Consider the following 22448-nt stretch of genomic DNA (forward strand, 5'->3'; position numbering starts at 1 on the left):
CAGCGACCCTAGAGCGAATCTCCGCCATTGACTCGGGGTCCCGAGAAGCGAGGCCCTGCCTCCTAGCTCACCTCCTTGCAGCTACACAAAACAAAGCAACAAAGGTCAGGTTCCTGTCAAAACAACAAGTTTTACAAAACCATAAAGATACCTCGGGAAGCAGGAGCGACTGATTGAGCCTCGGGACTCGGGGTCCTGGTCGCCCGGAGCGCCTCCTCGGTGCCTGCAGCAAAGGGCGGGAACCACCCGGTGAACGCCATCAGCTCGGGGGAACTGAACCGCTCGCCAGCCTTGCGGGCTTCCGACATCCCGAATATTTCTCTCACAAAGGGGAGCTCCGCTGCCCCCTCGTCCGCTGGAAAGTCGGCCATGCGACCGAAGTGAAGGGGCGCCTCGCCGAAAGCGTCCGAGGTGACCCACACCCACGCCCGGCGGCTGGGCGGGTCACAATCTTCGACCAGGCTCACGTTGCCCCGAGCACGGGCCATATGAAATCCCGTTACGGAAGTCGTCCACGGTCATGGCACGCTGCGTCTGGCAGTGCCACTCCATGAAACATGTAGCCAACAGGCGATAGAACGCCGGGCTCATCTGACATGCATGGACCCCTAGTCGGGTCAGGATCTGCTGGACGATCGCGGGGAACGGGAGACGCAACCCGCAGACAAGACTCCCGATCGTCACGGCCGTATACCCGTCCCTGGGGCGGGAGGGCTTGTCCTCGGGAGCAGGTCTAAGCAACCCCACCAAGGGAGGGATGTTATACGCCTCCCAAAGCGTGCTGAAGACTCGGGAAGTGAGCGTGCTCGCAGCATCGATTCCCTTGCAGTCTAAGCCGATGGGGGCAACAGAGTCGCCTACTCCGTACATACGAGTCCTCTCCAGCGATCGGGCATAAGTGTAGCCCGAAGCCTCCGTGGACTCGAGGGCCGGCCATGCCATCGCCAACACCTCGCCATCATGTTTCTCCTTTCCCCTCGCGGGAGGAGCCTCCGAGTCCTCCTCAGGATCCTCCGAGCCCGACCCTTGGGGATCATCGGAGTAAATCTCGTCCAAGAAAGATTCGGACGGCACAATCGCAAGCCCGACACCCAAGGCATCCAAGTTAGACGCCCGGGGGAGCTCGGCATTCACCGCCGCTTCACCCCGCTGCTTGAGCAGGGGGCGTCAAAGGACGCCTCGCGGGAAACCAGGTTGATCACCAACCTTGACGAACGAGGCCCTCGGCCCCTCGTCCTCCCCTTCGGGGCCGCTCCTGGGCCCCGCCAGTTCGGCGATCACCGCGGCATCGGTCTCCAACTCCGCGAGCCATTGGTCGGCTGCGCCAGAGTCTTCCTCGACGAAGATGGGAATCCCGTCGAGTTCCTCAAAGGGACCCTTGGCCGCCCCCCCATAATTTCGGAGAGGGCAGGTAGGGTCAACCTCGGGATCATCAACATGGGAAACAAGCTCACTCCCCATCAAGAAAAAGAAAAGGAAAAAAGTCAACTGCCCGGGGGAAATTTCAAAGTCAAAAGAATTTTCCGATTACCCGCAGGCCGCCAGTGTGAATGAGAGAGAGCGGGAACTCTCCTATTAATGTAGAGGAAGGAACAAACCCTGCTCCTTCCCTCTGCGCGCGCGACACAAGGCCCGGTCCGCGGGCCGGCCTCGCGCACGCGCCAATCCCCCAGCGCCAGGCCGCGCGCGGGTCTTGCTGCCCGACCGGCCCGGTCCGGCCCCCAGGGGTCCGGCCACAAGAGATATACGTGCGGACGATCACACATGATCGAAGGTGAAAATACCTCAACACCCTTTTCATTTCTAAAGTTCACGACTTACGTCCCGTAATCCGTAAACTTGGGGGGCTAATATTACCGGTCGTTTTCGGGACACCGGAAATTCAAAAACGATTCAAGGTCGGCCGGCAAAGCCCGCCGGAAGGCCAACGGGCCCCGGCCCACCAGGCCCGAGCGCCCCGACGCACCCACGGCCCGGCACAGCCGGTGCGCGCGCACCTGCGCCCCCGGCCCTGAGGCCCCCGGCCCAATGGGCCTCAGCGCGCCCTATCGCGCCTGGCTCGCGCGCACTCTGCGCCCCGGCATCCCGGCCCGCGCGCGCACCTGCGCCCCCGGCCCTAAAGCCCCCGGCCCAATGGGCCTCAACTCGCGCCTGGCTCGCGCGCACTCTGCGCCCCGGCCTCCCGGCCCGCGCACGCACTCCTGCGCCCCGACCTCCCAGCCCGCGCGCGCGCCCCGGCCTCCCAGCCTGCGCGCACCTCGGCATACCGGCCGAGCGCCACTGCTGCCTCAGCCGGGTGTCCCTGCCACCTCGGCCACCTCGGTCGAGCGACTTCGCCAGCTCGGCCACCTCGGTCGAGCGCCTTCGCCAGCTCAGCCACCTCGGTCGAACGCCTTCGCCAGCACGACCACCTCGGCCGAGCCTCTTCGTCAGCTCGGCCACCCCGGTCGAGCGTCTTTGCCACCTCGGCCGAGCGTTCTTGCCACCTCGGCCGGGCTCACCGCGCCCGGCCAAGTCCCGCGCCTGGCACGCCCCGCGCCCGTCCAGGCGACATGTCCCATGCGCCCTGCGCCCACTTACAGAGTAGATCTTGAGAAAGAACTCAATGAGATCAAAGAGCTTGGAAGAGAGGACAACTTCTCAAGCCCGGTTCATATATAAGTTCGTTGATCAACTACAGGATTTAATGTTTGATTAAATCTTCATTTATGAATTCATTTTCATTATTATGTATTTCATACATTTATGTCGAACATATTTACTGTGTCAATATTTTTCTCATTTATTTCTGGATATTTTGGTCATTGGTGAACATATTTCAGTAATTGCATGAAATCATTTATTTAAAGCATTTGCTTGTCCCATATAGTAGTCATATGTTATTATATAAATTAATTATCGTATTTGATAATTATGCATGTTTAAAATTTTCTACTTATTACCTTTGTTAAATAACTTTAAACTGTTTAGTTATCGCTATTAATAGTATTCTTTATTAAATCATTATATGTCTATGAATTATTAGTAGTATCTATGAACAAGGATTAATAGAATGATCATCCCGAGTTAAACTTGTTTGACTTAGGGGAGGAGATCTAAATGAAGAGCATATACTTACTGTTATCGGTCGTTTTCAAAAACAATTCAAGGCCGGCCGGGCTTTGCCGGCCGGAAGCCCAACGGGCCCCGGCCCACCAGGCCCGAGCGCCCCGACGCACCCACGGCCCGGCACGGCCGGCGCGCGCGCACCTGCGCCCCCGGCCCTGAGGCCCCCGGCCCAATGGGCCTCAACGCGCCATATCGCGCCTGGCTCGCGCGCACCCTGCGCCCCGGCATCCCGGCCCGCGCGCGCACTCCTGCGCCTCGACCTCCCGGCCCACGCACACACTCCCGCGCACTCCGGCCTCCCGGCCTGCGCGTGCCTCGGTGCCCCGGCCGAGCGCCCCTGCTGCCTCGTGTTGTCAATGGTGCCCACAAGAAGAGTAGTAGTGTCTATTTATGTACATTTGATGTCATATAGTCTTACGAAGACTCTTGCTTGTAATTGCTTATTCATTAATAAAAAGTTGAAACGTTCATTCATTCTTTCTTTGTTTGAAGCTTTATGATAAAACCTTAGTCTTTTAGTCCATAAACAAACTTAACAACTTACGAAGAGACAAATGTAGATTTGCATGAACAAACTCTTCGTAGTTTGCTTAAAACGATATATTCGCAATCTTAGGGTCAAAGGACTATTGACCTCAGTATGATTGTTAGAAGAATCTATGATGTCTGGTTATGAGGCATTGAGAGTTAGGAACTCTATAGTTCTTCTAGGTATCTTCCGAAGGTACTGAAATGACCAGTGCACTTCTAGAGACAATATAAGAACAAACCATTTAACCTCTTGTGTCTCGAAGTCACTATGTATGAATTGCATCATGCTTACCTTAATCCTGAAATGAGACATGCCATTTCACACCTTAGTATTCTCATTTGAGAAAGTCAAAGTTCGGACTCACTATGTGATTCCGAACAAGGCCTATTGGTGAAGTACTAAGTTGTGAGTCTGTCATGAGTAACTTTGTGAAGTTCTCATAGATATGGAATTCATGTACAAGATTGCTGAAATGCAATGTATGTCACCTCATGCTTTGTTCCTTGGAGTGTGAATAAATGAACTGGCCAGTGTCCAAATTGAGTCCTGACTCTTTTGGATGAAACAATGTGACTTGTTAGCTCCTCGTCAATACATTGTTTCTAACTTATTCACAAGCGACAAAGGAGTTGAGGAAATAACAGCTAGAAGGGTAAAATGGTAATTTAGTAAATCCCGACTAGCTGATGACATTCATGAAGGGTAGCATAGATAATATTCAGTGGATCCGCTCATTATAATTAGGTCGAATTCTTGAGTAGAAAACAAATTCATTTGAACCAAGAGATTTTCAGTGTCAGCTCTTTAGTGGAGTCAGCTGGCATTAAGCTAAACTTGGAAAAGGTTTGTGAACTTTTGAGTCCAAGTGTTTAGCTAAAGCTTTGTTCATTTGGGTCCATGAGGTCACTGTCACGAATCACATCGATAGGAATAGTTAAACTGGAAGCTAAGTCAAAACAAGAACGAAAATTGTCAAAAGGGTAATTTTGTCTTTTGAGACATTTGATGAAATGAATGTCAATAAATTTTTTGACAAGTTCATTTGATGACTTAATGTCACTCGGCCATAACTTGATTATTGGGCCTTGTGAATTAATTTCATTTCATAAGAATTTTATTGAAAATTCTAAATGGGCCTTTTCTTATGTTGTCATGAACAAGTGAAGAAAATTCTAGAAGCCTTTTCTAGAAGATTATGGGCGCCTACCCTATAGAGAAATAGGAGAGTTTATTTTGTGCATAAATGTATTTAGATACTTGCCAAAAGAAAAAGAGGAAACAAATTTCCCACACATGCATGTGGAAATTCGGCCAAGTGAGAAAAGGGCAAGCCAAGGAACAAAAAAGGAAACAAATCCAAGCCTCTAGGAGGCAGCCTTGGGCGCCCAAGATAGAATGGGAAATAAAGGATTTTTGCTCATGAATATGTGATATTCTATAGAAGAGGAAACTACCTTATTGAAGGTAAAACCTCTCCTATAAATAGGAGCCCCATTCCTCACAATTGATTCATCCAAGTTTAAGAGATTTGAGAGACTCTCTCTCTAGAACTTTGGCCGAAAATCCTCTCTCTCTCTCTCTAGTTTATTTTCGATTATTTCTTGTCTTGGCACCTAGGTCCTCACTCGACCTAGTGTTTAGCTCTGCGACTTCGAGACTCGTTCTTAAGTCGTAGTGTTTAAAAGTGCCCACTCACTGATTCCTTCTTTTCGAGTGATTTAGTGATAGAAACTTTCGTGGTTGCTCGAGGTGCCGAGGAAAGGAAGAGAGACGTGCTGCGAGGGGAGACGAGCGTTGCAACTTTCCAAAAGCTTCTACAAGGTTCAAGCTTCAAGAAAGGTTAGTGAACTTCATAGCTCATATTGGTTTTTATTTACATACACATGCTCTTGTCTAGGTTAGTAAAAACTAGTTTTACTTAAAAAGAAAATTTTTAAAATTCCGCCGCTTAACGAAGCGTTAAACTTTTTCTCAAACCCTAGATCGATTCCAACACCTCGGCCGGGTGTCCCTGCCACCTCGGCCACCTCGGTCGAGCGCCTTCGCCAGCTCGGCCGCCCCGACCGAGCGTCTTCGCCAGCTCGGCCACCTCGGCCGAGCGTCTTCGCCAGGTCGGCCACCTCGGCCGAGTGCCTTCGTCAGCGCGGCTATTTAAAACTATTTAAAACCTCGGGCGGTTCGATCCAAGGTCGGACCAAGTGATCGCACCCGGGCCAAGAGTGTGAACTCGATAGTCTCGAGCTAGGGTTTTCTCCGATCAACCCGCCTCTCGGGAGAGGTAGGGGGTGAGGAGGAGGAGTGACCGTGCCTTGGTTGTCGGCTGCCTACGTACACGTGCGTGGGATCAGGTCAGAACGTAGTTCAAGCGTGTGTGACGCAGTATGAGACGTAGAACCTTGGTGGAGTGGCGTGCTCGACGAAGGAGACGGGGCGCGAGGGGTCCTCGGCAGCGTCTCAGAACTTTGGAGATCGCGTACACGTCTAGCGTCTTAGACGCGCGAGGGGAACTCTAGTCGAGAACCCTAGGGGCATGCTTGAGCACAGGACAACGTTCGGTCAGAGGGAGCGACGTCCGGGAAGTCCCCGTGAGTGCTTCGGAACCTCTGAGAACGGGGGAGAGAGAAGAGATACTGCTTCAGGCCAAATATGGCATCCAGAGAAGAGGAAGAAATCGAGCGTGTCGATAGGAGATGAAGAGAATTTATTCTATTGATTAGGATATTATTGGATCGCTTTCCCCTCAATGGGAGGGGGTTTATATAGGTGTTTGGGGGCCTTAGAAGGTCCCTTTTTCGTCCATGTGGGACTAGGAACGCGCGTGCCGTCAAGTGGAGGCGCACGGCGCGTGCGGCGCACAAAGCGCGGCGCACAACGCGCGGCGCACGGCGCGCGGCGCAGCGGGCGCGGCGCGCAGGTCACCGGGCACGGCGCATGGAGCGCACGGCGCTGGCGCGCTGCCTGCTGCACGGCTGGCCGGCGCAGCGTGCTGTGCGCGCGGCGAACGGCTCGTCTTGAAGGCTTCGAATACCATTCTTCCTACATGAAATATGAAGGTTTCCGCTTGACGAGAGTGACTTGACTCGAGGAGCAAGGCTCAACTCGACGAGAGTGACTAGTGGCTTGACTCGAGGAGCGACTCGAGGACGACTCGAGGCTCGACTCGAGGAACAACTCAAGGCTCGACTCGAGGAGCGACTCGGGGCTCGACTCGAGGGGCATGAGGACTTGGCATGAGCACTCGTCAATCGACTCATGAGAGAAGGGTTGCCGCTCTTCAGGACCTCCAGCCTGACCATCGGCCCTTTGAACGGCGTGTCTTCTTGGCGTCTCGGGTTTTCCGAAAACGACCGACAACAGCCACCTCGGCCGAGTGTCTTCGTCAGCTCGGCCACCTCGGCCGAACGTCTTTGCCACCTCGGCCACCTTGGCCGAGTATCCTTTCCACCTCGGCCACCTCGGCCGAGCGTCCTTGCCACCTCGGCCAAGCGTTCTTGCCACCTCGGCCGGACACGCCCGCTGCCAGGCACGCCGCGCCTGGCACGCCCCGCGCCCGTCCAGGCGACATGTCCCGCGCGCCCTGCGCCCTCTTGGGCGTGAGGCCTCGCGCGCCTCACTCCCGGCCACCCGGTGGGCCTCAAGGGGCCGGCCCAAGGCCTCCCCTCAAACACTATAAATACCCGCCCCCTAGGGGAGAAAAAACACACGCTGATTCAGCCCTGAGAATTGATACATTTTTTAAGAATACATACTTCTTCGAGAACAGTACCTCTCTCGTGCTCTTGTGACATTCCAAGAACATGCACTCCTCGTCCCTCGGCTCAGAAACAAGGACCCCCCCTCCACGAGAGGGAGCGCGATCCTCTTCTGTCACCTCAGCTCCTGCAGTACGCACTGCCCTCCAGCTTCTCGGCCCTTGAGCTAAAACTACGAGCTACGAGCACGCGACCCCTCTAAAGCCTTCACTAGAAGCTATGAGCCGGGTCCTATTCTAAAGCCTTGGATTCACAAAGCCTCCGAGCCCAAGATAGCCTCCCCACACAAATTGAACTACGTTCTGACCTGATCCCGACTAAAGGGTACGTAGGCAGCCAACCTTTGTCACGGTCACACCCCCTAAAACACACCTCAGGGTTTGGAGGGTGCAGCTCGGTCTACGAGCTCCCATTTTTGGCCCGGGCGCGATCACTTGGTCCGGCCTTGGATCGAACCGCCCGAGGTATTTAATCGTTGTTCATTTTCCTGTGACAACAGTGACATCGAGACTGCCGCCGACATGCTCAACAATCTCCATGAGATATTCGGAGGGCAAAGGCGTCAAAAAAGGCAACAAGCAGTCAGACAGTTTATGAACTGTCGCATGAAGGCTAGGACTCCTGTTGGAGACTTTATGATACTGATCATTAGTTATCTGAATAAAATGGAAATCCTAGGATCTGAGATTGATGGGAAGAATGTCATAGATATGATCTTAGAAACTCTCCCCGCATCTCTTGATACCTCCAAGATGAACTACTCCATAAACAAGCTAGAGTACACTGTTGCCAAGCTTATGATGGAACTTCACAATGCTTTAGGTCTCACTAAGAGAAAGAGGAATAAACGAGAGGCATATTCTACTGAGCACAAAGCCTCCGCCTCTGGAACTAAGAAGAGACCTCACAAGGCCGATAAGAAGAACTGTCCTGCCTATCTCAAAGCAAAGGAACATAGTATTGTACTAGTTACCGAAGCATGCTTAGTAGCTGATAATGTATCAACGTGGATTCTTGACTCCGCTGCTACTAACCATATTTGCTGTTCCTTGAATGGTTTCAAGAAAACCAAAAGCTTAGAGGAAGGCGAGTTCTGTTTCAAATGGGGTGATGGGAGCCTGGTGTCTGCGAAGGCTGTGGGATCCGTGACGCTGTCTTTTGAAGACCGCACTTTAAACTTGAATAATGTTTATTTTTGTTCCTACCTATGGGAAGAACTTAATATCGGTTTCTCGTCTTCTTGAGAAAGATTATAGGTTAAAGTTCATTAAGAATGGAATTCGTATTTCGTTTCCTGATAATTCTTTTGTCACTGATGCATGTATGAAGAATGCTCTTTTCTACATCTATCCCACTCAACCTTCTCTTTTAGACACCGAAATAGATAATGATCTAATTAGGGAGCCAAAGAGGATCAAACGTTCTGAATCCTCCGATCTAACAAAATCAACATACCTATGGCACTTAAGACTTGGTCATATCAGTCTAGATAGGATTAAGAGACTTGTGATGGACGGTCCACTCCAAGCCTCTGGAATAGGTTCACTACCTACTTGTGAATCCTACATAGAAGGAAAATTGACTAAGCGACCTTTCTCCAATAAGGGTCGAAGAGCCACTGAGTTGCTGGAACTAATACATTCTGATGTATGTGGTCCGCTCAACCAACAGGCACGTGGAGGATGCGAATACTTCGTTACCTTCACCGATGATTACTCGCGATATGGTTTTGTCTATTTGCTCAATTAAAAATCCGAGACCTTTAACGTATTTAAGGTCTTTAGGGCTTTAGTGGAAAAGCAAACTAGCAAAGTGATCAAAACCCTTCGATCTGATCGAGGTGGTGAGTATATGTCTGGAGAGTTCGATGACTTTCTTAAAGAAGAAGGTATCGCTTCTCAGCTTACCGCACCTGGGACACCTCAACAAAACGGAGTGTTAGAGAGAAGGAACCGAACTCTTATGGAGATGGTTAGATCAATGATGAGTTACTCATCACTCCCTCCTTCCTTTTGGGGATATGCCCTCGAAACAGCCGCCTATATTCTGAACCAAGTTCCATCCAAAACGGTCCCTGGTACTCCTTATGAACGATGGACTGGACGTAAAGTGGATCTTGGCCGCATCAAAATTTGGGGTTGCCCCGCACACGTGCTATGGCAAAAGACTAGCAAGTTGGCTAGTAGGTCAGAATTGTGTCTGATCGTTGGATATCCAAAGGAAACCAAAGGTTTTACTTTCTATAGTCCCGAGGACGATAAGACTTTTGTTAGCACGAATGCTTGTTTCCTTAAGGAGGACTTTATGAAGGATGCAAAACCTAGAAGCAAAATTGTGCTTGAAGAAAAGTTGGGTGAGGAAGCTTCTACCTCATCTGTAAGAACTGTTCTTACCCCAACTGAAACACAACCTAACTCATCAGAATCTCGTCAAGACGTACTTCGACGTAGTGGGAGGGCTACTCAAAAGCCTGACAGTTACATGTCCTATGGAGACTCTCTCGTAGCCGTCTCTGGCATGGATGATCCTGTTTCCAATAGCGAAGCGATGGCTTGTTCTGAATCAAACCTTTGGCTTGACACCATGAAAGTTGAGATGCACTCGATGTATGTTAACAAAGTCTGGAAACTTGTAGACCTTCCTGAAGGGATTAAACCCGTAGGGTGTAAGTGGATATACAAGAAGAAAAAGGGTCCTGATGGGAACATCGAGACGTTCAAAGCACGACTTGTGGCGAAGGGTTATACCCAACAAGAAGGGATTGACTATGAAGAAACCTTCTCGCCAGTCGCGATGCTTAAATCCATCCGCATACTCCTATCCATAGCTGCAGCTCTCGAGTATGAGATCTGGCAAATGGATGTCAAGATGGCCTTCCTTAATGGCAATCTTGACGAGCGCATTTACATGGCTCAACTAGACGGTTTCGTGAGTTGCGTAAGTCCATTTATGGATTAAAGCAAGCATCTAGGTCATGGAATATTAGATTCGATGAAACCGTAAAGAGCTTCAGCTTTGAATAGTCAATAGATGAGCCTTGTGTTTACAAGTTAATACACGAAGGCAAAGTTGTGTTTCTGGTACTATATGTCGATGATATATTACTCATAGGCAACGATGTGGGTAAATTATCTGAGGTTAAGGTCTGGCTAGCAAAGCAATTCGACATGAAGGATCTTGGAGAAGCCGCGTACATTCTGGGGATCCAAATCTTTCGAGATAGGAAAAACCGGACCTTGTCGCTCTCTCAAGCATCTTATATTGATAAGGTGATGGATCGCTTCTCGATGCAAGACTCCAAGAAGGGTCAAACACCCTTTAGGAATGGAGTCTCACTCTCTGAGGACCAGTCTCCCAAGACTGCACAAGAGATTGAAGACATGAGAAAAATTCCTTACGCCTCTACCGTAGGAAGCCTCATGTATGCTATGCTTTGCACTAGACCTGACATCTGTTTCGCCATTGGCGTAGTTAGCCGTTTCCAATCCAACCCTAGACCCGAGCACTGTATTGTTGTTAAGCATGTTCTTAAGTATCTTTGAAGAACTAGGAACTTGATGCTTACATACTCAGGTATTGACCTGACTATGACGGGATATACCGACTCCAATTTTCAAGCGGATAAGGATTCCAGGAAATCCACTTCAAGACATGTGTTCATCATTAATGGTGGAGCTGTTGTGTGGAGAAGTATTAAGCAATCTTGCATTGCTGACTCCACAATGGAAGCAGAATATGTGGCTGCTTGTGAAGCATCCAAAGAGGCTGTATGGCTTAGAAAATTCCTTAATTATTTGGAAATTGTTCCGAACGTCGACGAGCCCATGACCCTTTATTGTGATAATAGTGGGGCTGTCGCTAACTCAAAGGAACCTCGAAGCCATAAGCGCTCTAAGCATATTGAGAGGAAATGCCATTTGATTCGAGAGATCGTGCAGCGTGGAGACGTGGAAGTGAAGAAGATCTCAACGGTGGACAACCTAGCAGATCTATTCACAAAGGCCCTAGCGAACAAGGTCTTCGACCAACATCGAGAGAGATTAGGCATGAAGGACTACACACATCTTCTTTCAGTCAAGTGGGAGTTTGTTGTCAATGGTGCCCACAAGAAGAGTTGTAATCTTTATTTTGTACATTTGATGTAATAAAGTCTCACGAAGACTCTTCCTTGTAATTGCTTATTCATTAATAAAAAGTTGAAACGTTCATTCAATCTTCCTTGTCTGAAGCTTTATGATAAAACATTAGTCTTTTAGTCCATAAACAAACCTAACAACACATGAAGTGACAAATGTAGATTTGCATGAACAAACTCTTCATGGTTTACTTAAAACGATATATTCGCAATCTAAGGGTCAAAGGACTATTGACCTCAGTACGATTGTTAGGAGAATCTATGATGTCTGGTTATGGGGCATTGAGAGTTGGAGACTCTATAGTTCTTCTAGGTATGTTCCGAAGGTACTGAATTGACCAGTGCACTTCTATAGAAAAGATAAGAACAAACCATTTAACCTCTTATGTCTCGAAGTCACTACGTATGAATTGCATCGTGCTTACCTTAATCCTGAAATGAGACATGCCATTTCACACCTTACGTATTCTCATTTGAGAAAGTCAGAGTTCGGACTCACTATGTGATTCAGAACAAGGCCTATTGGTGAAGTACTAAGTTATGAGAATGTCATGAGTAACTTTGTGAAGATCTCATAGATATGGAATTCATGTACAAGATGGCTAGTGTCCAAATTGATTCTTGACTCTTTTGGATGAAACAATGTGACTTGTTAGCTCCTCGTCAATACATTGTTTCTAACTTATTCACAAGCGACAAAGGAGTTGAGGAAATAACAGCTAGAAGGGTAAAATGGTAATTTTGTAAATTCCGACTAGCTGATGATATTCATGAAGGGTAAACATAGATAATATTCAGTGGATCCACTCATCATAATTTGGTTGAATTCTTGAGTAGAAAATAAATTCATTTGAACCGAGAGATTTTCAGTGTCAACTCTTTAGTGGAGTCAGTTGACATTAAGCTAAACTTGGAAAAGGTTTGTGAACTTTTGAGTACAACTGTTTAGCTCAAGCTTTGTTCATTTGGATCCATGAGGTCACTGTCACAAATCATATCGAGTAGGAATAGTTAAACTAGAAGCTAAGTCAAAACAGGAACGAGACAAGTTTTACGAAAATTGTCAAAAGGGTAAATTTGTCTTTTTGGACATAGCATGAAATGAATGTCAATAAATTTTTTGACATGGTCATATGATGGCCTAGATCACTTCGCCATGATGTGTTCATTGGGCCTTGTGGATTAATTTCATTTTATATAATTTTACTTGAAAATTCTCAATGGGCTTTTCTTATGTTGTCATGAACAAGTAAAGAAAAATCTAGAAAGGCTTTCTAGAAGCCCTTTGGCCGTCCAACCCAAGAGAATGGGAGACTAATTTCATGCAGCCCAATAGAGAAAAAGAGAGTTTATTTTGTGCATCACTGTATGAAGATACTTGCCAAAAGAAAAAAGAGGAAACAAATTTCCTCTAGAAGGAAAGTGCAATTTCGGCCAACTAAGAGAGAAAGCAAATGAGGAAACAAATCCAAAGACTTCTAGAAGCTCATTTGGACGTGCAAGAGGCATGAGGAAACTACCTTTTGAAGGTAATTCTCCTCCTATAAATACCCAACCTCATTCCTCTCATTTCATTCATTCCACATAAATTAGAGATTGAGAGCCTCTCTCTCTAGACCTTGTGGCCGACTCCTCTCTCTCTCTCTAGTCAATTTCATTTTATTGTTTTGGCACCTAGGTCCTCATTTGACCTAGTGTTTTAGCTCTTCGACTCTAAGACTAGGTCTTGAGTCGTCGTGTTTAAAAGTGCCCACACACTAATTCCTTTCTTTCTCGAGTGATTCTTGTGATAGAAACTTTCGTGGTTGCTCGATCCTCGGGAGAGGGAAGCTGTCTTTCGGGCAGGCCTTGTTGAGATCTTTGTAATCGATACAAATCCGCCACTTCCCGTTCGGCTTCTTGACCATCACAACATTGGACACCCACTTGGGGTGTTCCGCCTGCCTGTTGAAGTTGGCGGCGAGAAGTTTGTCAACTTCTTCACCAATGGCTTGGTACCTCTCTCCACGTAAACTTCCATAGTCTTGCCGATTAGGTCGGTGAAGATCCGGTTTACCAATCGTTGGTAAGTAGCTCCTGTATTTTTAAGGCCGAAAGGCATGCCCTTGTAGCATTAGAGGCCGCGATTAGTGACGAAGGTCGTCTTGATCTGATCGGGCTCGTGCATTCGTATCTGGTTATAGCCCGAGTAGGCGTCCATGAAACTTAGCAGTTCATGTCCTACCGTGGCGTCGACCAGTTGTTCGATGCGTGGGAGTGGAAAGCAATCTTTTGGGCATGCTCTGTTAAGATCTTTGTAATCTATACAAATGCGCAACTTCCCATTAGGCTTTTTGACCATGACCACATTGGCCACCCATTTGGGGTACTTGGCTTGGCGGATGAAACCAGCGGAGAGAAGCTTTTCGACTTCTTCATTTATCGCTAGGTATCGTTCAGGGTTGAACGCGCGTCTAGCTTGTACCTTTTCAGCGATAGTTTTATCGTCATTCAATCGGTGCACAATCACATCGGGGTCTATACCAGGCATGTCTGCATGTGTCCACGCAAAGACATCCTTAAACTCCCGAAGGAAGGACGCGAGTTAAGTTTTTATGGCGAGAGGGAGTTATGCACATATCTTCACCACCTGGTCACGTTTAGCTTCGTCGAGGACGATCGAAGTGAGATCATCGGGGGTGTCAACTTTCAACCTCTCGATATCGTCGCAGGGGTCTAGTTCCCCGAGTTGTCATGCGTCATTTTGATCACACAGGTAGGCGTCTTCTAGTTGGTAGATCATGTTAACCCTTTTTTCAGCGGGCTTGCCGTCCACGCCCTGGACGTAGCATATCCTCCCTTGGGTCTGATCGCCAGCCATGACGCCAATCCCCTCCCCTGTGGGGAATTTCACCAGTAGGTGATATGTGGATGTGATGGCCCTTAGTCTGTTCAATGTGGGTCACCTGATGATAACATTGTAGGGCGACTCCTGGTCAACCACAAGAAAAGGGACCATGTGAACGACTTCGATACCTCCGGTAGTTCCGAAGGTGACTGGTAAATCAATGATTCCTTAAGTCATGACCTTTTCTCCCGTGAACCCAAACAGAGGTGTCTGAGTTGGGACACGGTGGAGCCCCCCGAGCTTCATGCGCTCTAGGGTGGTCCTAAAGATTATATCGGCTGCGCTGCCGTTATCAATAAGAACTCTTTTTACCAAGTTGTTGACCACCTGGGCCTTAAGGACTATAGCGTCATTATGCAGGTGCACAACTCGCTTGGCCTCTTCATTGGTGAATTGTATCATCTCGTGAGGTACGGACGGAGGTTCCTCATAGGTGAGGTTAACTTGCCCGACAATGCCTTCTTGAGAGGCAGCTCTGAGGAGCTTTTTCCTTTGCCGGGCCGAGTCCCCGTCTTGCAAGCCACCTAGGATGGTGGTGACGACGTGGAGTTGCGCATCAGCCATAGCCGCGACCACGGTGCGGTCGGTGTTGGCGTTGGTCCCTCCACCTTTCTCAGGCTGTGGCCTGTTGTCGGTGGGGGCTATAGCTCCTACCATGCGAAGGACAAACTCTTTGAGCTCTCCTTTTTGGATTAATGTCTCAATTTGCCTCCTAAGATGGAAGCATTGAGCGGTCGTGTGACCGTAATCCCGGTGGAACTCGCAATAACGGGACCGATCGTGAGATGCGAGGCCGCCTTTCCTTGGAGTTGGAGCGGTGAACTTGTCATGCGTCACAGCGTAGATTTGCTCTACCGGGGCGTTCAAAGGGGTGTAACTTGAGTAGTCTCTAAAATTGCTCGCAAGACGCAACTTTTGAGACTTGGAGGGTCGGCTATCGGAAGCTTGACCTCCCTTGTTTACCCTTTTGCGGGGGTTGCCTGGCTCGTTGCCGGACTCATCCCGACGGCGGGAGCTTTGGTTACTGTTGTCGGCCCGTCTAGGGCCAACGGGAACAAATGCATCTCTTCGACCCACATGGCTGGTACGAGGTCTTGGGCGGCGAAACCCTGACTCAACCAGGGGCCGGCCCAAACCAATGGCCAGGTCAAATGCCTTGCCCAGCCATGGGCCGAGTCAATGGCTCACCCGGCCATTGGCTGGGTCAATGGCTCGCTCGGCCATTGGGCAGTTCACTCGGCCAATGGCCGAGTGAACCCTCTAGCCACCAAGGCAGTTCACTCGGCCATTGGCCGAGTGAACCTTCCAGTAGTTCACTCGGCCAATGGCCGAGTGAACCCTCCAGCCACCAAGGCAGTTCACTCGGCCATTGGCCGAGTGAACCTTCCAGTAGTTCACTCGGCCAATGGCCGAGTGAACCCTTCAGCCGGCCATGCAGTTCACTCGGCCAATGGCCGAGTGAACCCTTCAGTCGGCCTTGCAGTTCACTCGGCCAATGGCCGAGTGAACCCTTCAGTCGGCCTTGCAGTTCACTCGGCCAATGGCCGAGTGAACCTTCCAGCAGTTCACTCGGCCAATGGCCGAGTGAACCTTCATCCGGCCAAGACTCCTCACTCGGCCATTGGCCGACCCAACCCTTCAGCCGGCCAATGGCCGACCCAAACTTGCTCACTCGGCCAAGGGGTCTTCAAACCACCCCTTGGCTGCCTATAAATACAGGGGCCGCTCCCCTAGTCCAGGTAATCCATTTTTTGAGTCCCGAAACGCTGCCAAACTCGTACTTCGCTCGTTTCGCTCATCTTTGGCCTCTCACCACCCCTAAAACCTCTATACTCCACCTCAATCCTACTAATGTTGAGCGTCGGAGAGGTAAACAGGGGCACCCCCCCTGTTTCCCCTTTGTAGTTCACAATCTCTTTCTTGCTTTTCAGGTATCGAGACAAGGTGAGCTTCACCCACAGCTAAGGGACGACTTGGGATACCAAGTCCGACACGCTCGAGCCGGAGTGAGACCACTTGGTCCGGCCTTGGGTCTAACCACTTTGGGCTCCTAAATAGTTGTACAATTCTCAGCGACAACAGTTACTGCTCCTGTGGCCGTCGAGTTAATCTTCCACCCCCATGAAGGTTTTGGCTCGGTTCATTAACTCGGCCATCGTAGAAGGGACTCTGCCGACGACAGACTTTAAGAAGTCTCAGGTGCGCAAGCCCTCGATGATGGCTGTAATTGCGTCACTGTTGTCAAAGCGGTCAACCTTATTTGATTCTGCGGTGAATCGGGTGAGATACTGTCTCAAGGACTCGTTATTCTCTTGCCTGATTGACCATAAGTACATCTTGGTCTTCTTTTGGACCATCGATGTAGCAAATCGTGCTAGGAACATGTCCTTCAGGTCTTTGAACGATTGGACGCTCCCTGGTCTTAAATTCTTAAACCACTCAAACCCGTGTCCGGTGAGGGTAAGACTAAAAGCCCGGCATAGAGCCCTAGGTGAAACGCCCTACATTGTCATCCAAGTTTCGTAATGTTGGATGTGATACGTGGGATCAGTTTTCCCATTGTAGGGAGGGAGATTCGGGAGTTTGAAGTTTCCTATGCAAACCTCAGCAAGGATTTGTGCAGTGAAGGGCGAGGAATGTTCTTCTACGACCCCGTACGTATCACCGGCCAAGCCTCCTTCACGCAGATCACGCACTTCGTTACGAAGATTGTGAATCATGGTGACGACATCGAGGCCAGTGTTGGGGGTCACTCCATGTTCACGAGGAGTCAGGCGCCTTTCATTCGACCATTGATTGGGGCCACAGGGTTGTAACCCTTGCGAGCACATAGCCTCTCCCGGAGGTCTTCGCCATGGTCGTTCCGTTGGGTGGTAAGTCGATCTCTAAGATCCGGCCCGGTGGTATGGGGGCGTGAGCTTCGAGCCACACGCCTCACTCACCAAGTCATTGGACCTTCCCTGACATTGCCTCTTTGACCGAGTCGGTCATGGGCTGAACGTCGGGAAGTCTCTTCTTGAGAGGAGATCGGTATTGCCTTTGTTGTAGGCGGCGGGATTGATGGACCGACTTCGATCTCAACAGGGAGCTCCCCGTCTTTGGTGAGAGAATTCTCGATGTCCACTGAAATTTCCAAGCCATCGTAGTCGGGGTCATAGTCATGCCCCTCATCCATGAGGTCCTCGGATTCCCCGTGGGGGGTGCCCTGTGCAGGCGCCTTGCCCGCCAGTTGGCGGTGGTACCTTGCATTGGCTATCTTTAGTTGGCGGATTTTCTCCTCCATCCCAAGGATGCGGTCGTCCCGACTCTCCTGAGGACCTCGCCGCCTTGCACGCAAATGTGGCATCGCGCTCGCCGCCCAGCTCGTGAGTCGAAAGGCAGCGAGTTTCAAATGGGTTTCAAAGGCTTGCGTCCGCCGGACGTACCTGGTCTAGCCAGCGTCTGCGGAAAGCCCAGTCACACAAATGTGACACCAAGGCCCCCCGAGGCCCAGGCCGTGCAAATCGATCACGCCTTCATTGGTAGGTCGAGAAGATAAGCCACGCACGATCAACCCGGAACAAAAGCCGTCCCTCGCGACGCACAAAAGTCGTCCCTCGCGACGCACACAAGCCGTCCCTCACGACGCATTGGAAGCCCTTCTACGATGCGGCCACAAACTCGAGAGCGTTTGTCCCGGGTCCGCGCGTCGGCCCAAGTGCTGAGTTTCCGCTCGACCAACGCTCGACCAGAAACTCGGGGGGCTAATGTTGTCGGCCCGTCTCGGACCGACGAAGAAGAAGGCATCACATCGACCTGCGAGACCGGCGTGAGGCCTTTGACGGCGAGACCTTGCCTCAGCCATTGGCTGGCCCAAACCAATGGCCGGCCCAAGGTTCAGCCGGCCATATGCTCAGCCGGCCCACGGTCGGGCCAAAGGTCACCCGGCCCACGGCCAGCCCAAAGGTCATCTAGTCATGCAGTTAGCTCGGCCAATGGCCGAGTGAACCCTAGAGCCGGCCTTCCTCCATGGCCGACTCAGAGCCGGCCTTCCTCCATGGCCGACTCAGAGCCGGCCTTCCTCCATGGCCGACTCAGAGCCGGCCTTGCTCCAGAGTCGGCCTTCCTCCATGGCCGACTCAGAGCCGGCCTTGCTCCAGAGCCGGCCTTCCTCCATGGCCGACTCAGAGCCGGCCTTGCTCCAAAGCCGGCCTTCCTCCATGGCCGACTCAGAGCCGGCCTTGCTCCAGAGCCGGCCTTCCTCCATGGCCGACTCAGAGCCGGCCTTCCTCCATGGCCGACTCAGACCCGTCCTTCGGCCAAGGGGATGCCCAAAATGCCCCTTGGTCGCCTATAAATACCAAGACACCTCCCTTGGTCCTGGTAATACAACTTTGAGTCCCGAAACACTGCCGAACTCATACTTCGCTCGTTTCTCTCACCTTTAGCTTCTCACCACCTCTAAACCTCTATAATCCACCTCAATCCCACTAATGTTGAGCGTCCGAGAGGTAAACAGAGGCACCCCCTCTGTTTTCCCTTCTTAGCTCACGGTTCTCTTATCTTTTTCAGGTAGGCCGGCGAGCTCAAACACCATTGACAGCTAAGGGAAGGCTTGGGATACCAAGCCCGACACGCTCGAGCCGAAGTGAGACCACTTGGTCTGGCCTTGGGTCTAACCACTTTGGGCTCCTAAATCGTTGTCCAAAAATCAGCGACAACAGCCGTTCTTGGGTGGAACTCAATCCCTTACTCGCTCAATTCTTGGGACCAGATCGCCATGCGAGTCGATGTTCCCTTTTGAAGAGCCTTACCGATCGGATGCTCGGTCCGCACCGCGATTGGGTGAGCTTGGAAATACGGTCGTAGCTTCTTAGCTGCCGTTACCAGAGCCATAGAAAGTTTCTCTATCTCGGTGTAGCGCGTTTCCGCGTCCAGTAAGGCTTTGCTCACGTAGTAGACCGGCCATTGGACCTTGTCTTCTTCGCGGACAAGAACAGCACTTACAGCTCTTTCAGAGACGGCGAGATATACGTATAGCATCTCGCCCTCTCTTGGTTTAGAGAGGAATGGTGGGGACCCAAAGTAAGCCTTCATTTCGTGGAAGGCATTTTCGCATTCGTCCGTCCACTCAAAGCCGTCCGTCTTCTTTAGAGCTTTGAAGAACGATTGACACTTGTCGGTGGCTTAAGACACGAAGCGTGTTAGAGCGGCTACCCGACCGGTCAGGCTCTGCACCTCTTTGACTCGTCTTGGAGACTTCATTTCAATTAGTGCCCTGATTTTTTCGGGGTTTGCCTCTATCCCTCGTCGGCTGACGATGTATCTGAGAAATTTCCCGGATTCAACCCCGAACACGCATTTATTGGGATTGAGTTTCATTTTGTATCGGCGGAGGATCATGAACATCTCCCTTAGGTCGTGTACGTGATTGGTTGCCAGTAGGCTTTTAACGAGCATGTCGTCCACGTACACTTCCATCGTCTTGCCGATTTGATCGGCGAAGATCCGATTTACCAAGCGCTGGTATGTCACTCTCGCGTTCTTAAGGCCGAAAGGCATGACCTTATAAGAGTAGAGACCTCGATCAGTGACAAAGGTTGTCTTAATTTGATCGGGCTCGTGCATTCGAATTTAGTTGTAGCCTGAATAGGCGTCCATGAAGCTGAGAAGTTCATGGCCGGCCGTGGCGTCCACCAGCTGTTCGATACGCGGGAGTGGAAAGCAGTCCTTAGGGCAGGCTTTGTTAAGATCTTTATAGTCTATACAAATTCGCCACTTCCCATTAGGCTTTTTCACCATTACCACGTTGGCGACCCACTTGGGGTACTTAGCCTCTCGGATGAAGTTTGCGGCGAGGAGTTTCTCGACCTCTTCATTTATGGCCAGGTATCATTCTAGGTTGAACGTTCGTCTAGCCTTCACCTTTTCGGCGACCTTCGACTCGTCGTTCAATCTGTGCACTATTACTTCGGGATCAATTCCAGGCATATCCGCATGAGTCCATGCAAAAACATCCTTGAACTCCCGGAGAAAGGCAGTGAGCTGAGTTTTGATGGCGAGTGGAGGCCGGATGCCGACCTTTACAACCTGATCAGGCTTAGATTCGCCCAGGACGATCGACACAAGATAATCAGAGGTTTCCACTTTGAGTCTTTCGATTTCATCCCGGGGATCAAGTTCTCCGAACTTCCTTGCGTCCCTTGGGTCGCATGGGTAATCGTCTTCCAGTTGGAAGATTGTGTTGACCGTTTTTCCTGCGGATTTACCATCAACTCCTTGCACGTAGCATATTCTGGCTTGGGATTGGTCTCCGGCCATAATGCTAATTCCCTCTTCGGTGGGGAATTTCACCAGTAGGTGGTACGTTGAAGTGATTGCCCTGAGCCGGTTCAACGTAGGTCGCCCGATGATTAAGTTATTGGGCGACTCTTGATCGACCACTAGGAATGGGACCATGTGAACGGCCTCAATGCCTCCAGGTGACCGGCAGGTCGATGATGCCCTCGGTCATAACCTTTTTCCCAGTGAACCCAAACAAGGGCGTTTAGGTCAGAGTCGGGCGCAGCCCCCCGAGCTTCATGCGCTCTAGGGTGGACTTGAAAATTATGTCAGCACCACTTCCGTTGTCGATGAGCACCCTTTTCACCAAGTTATTGGCCACTTGGGCCTTGAGCACAATTGCGTCATTGTGTGGATACACAACTCGCTTGGCTTCTTCATTGGTGAAATACATCATCTCGTGAGGCACAGACGGAGGCTCTTCATACGTGAAGTTGACGTGCATAGCAGCGCCTTCCTGAGCCGCGGCCCTAAGGAATTTCTTCCGTTGTCGGGCTGAATCCCCATCTTGTGGACCTCCCAATATGGTGGTCACCACGTGGAGCTGCGGATTGGCGTTGGCAGTAGCCGCGGTTCGGTCCGCAAAAGCGGCTGTTCCTCCTCCATGACCAGACTGTGGTCTGTTCGTGGTGGGGCACGCAGCGCTAATCATGTGTAACACGAACTCTTTTAGCTCACCCTGTTGGATCAGAGCCTCGATTTGCCTTTTAAGGTTGTAGCATTCCGAGGTCAAATGACCATATTCCCGATGGAACTCACAATATCTAGATCGATCGCGAGTTGCGGGATCCTTTTTCATTGGGGCCGGGGGCGTGAACTTATCACGTGCCAGAGCCAGGATTCGTTCCGGCGCCGTGTTCAACGGTGTGAACGGAGAATACCCTTTGAAGTTTTCTGCAAGTCGCGGCTTCTGGGGTACAGGGGGTTGGTTATTAGAATACTGATTTCCATTATTTCAACTTTTACGAGGTTCGCCTTGCTCGTGGCTAGGTTCCTCTCGACGACGAGAGCTCTGATTGTTACTCTTGCGGCCGTCGAGGTAGTCTTCGACTCCCATGAAGGTCTTAGCCCGAGTCATTAACTCGGCCATGGTAGAAGGGACACGGCCGACGATCGACTTAAGGAAGTCACTTGTGCGCAGGCCTTCTATGATAGCGGCAATTGCGTCACCGTCGTCAAAGCGGTCGACCTTGTTTGACTCTTCAGTGAATCGGGCGAGGTATCGTCTAAGAGACTCGCCACTCTCTTGCCTGATTGATCACAGGTACATCTTGGTCTTCTTTTGGACCATAGATGTAGCGAACCGAGTAGGAACATGTCCTTCAGGTCTTTGAACGAGTGGATGCTTCCTGGCCTTCAGTTCTTGAACCACTCGAAACCGGGTCCGGCGAGGGTCAAACTAAAAGCTTGGCACATGGGGCCAGAAGAGATACCCTGCATCGTCATCCAGGTTTCATAGTGTTGGATGTGGTAAGCAGGATCTGCTTTCCCATCATAGGGAGTGAGGTTCGGGAGTTTGAAATTCCCCGTACAAACCTCGGCCAATATCTGAGCCGTGAAAGGTGAGGAGTTCTCCTCAACCACCCCATAGGTGCGTCCACCTATTCCGTATTCTCGGAGATCTCGTACCTCATTTTGAAGATTGTGGATCATAGTGACCACATCGAGACCGGTCGTTGGAGTAACCCCTTGTTCGGGAGGAGTTACCTGTCA

This window comes from Urtica dioica, chromosome 7 (genome assembly GCF_054948205.1).
Source record: "Urtica dioica subsp. dioica isolate 48M chromosome 7, U.dioica_male_clone48M_v1_H2, whole genome shotgun sequence".
In the NCBI taxonomy this organism is placed as follows: Eukaryota; Viridiplantae; Streptophyta; class Magnoliopsida; order Rosales; family Urticaceae; genus Urtica; species Urtica dioica.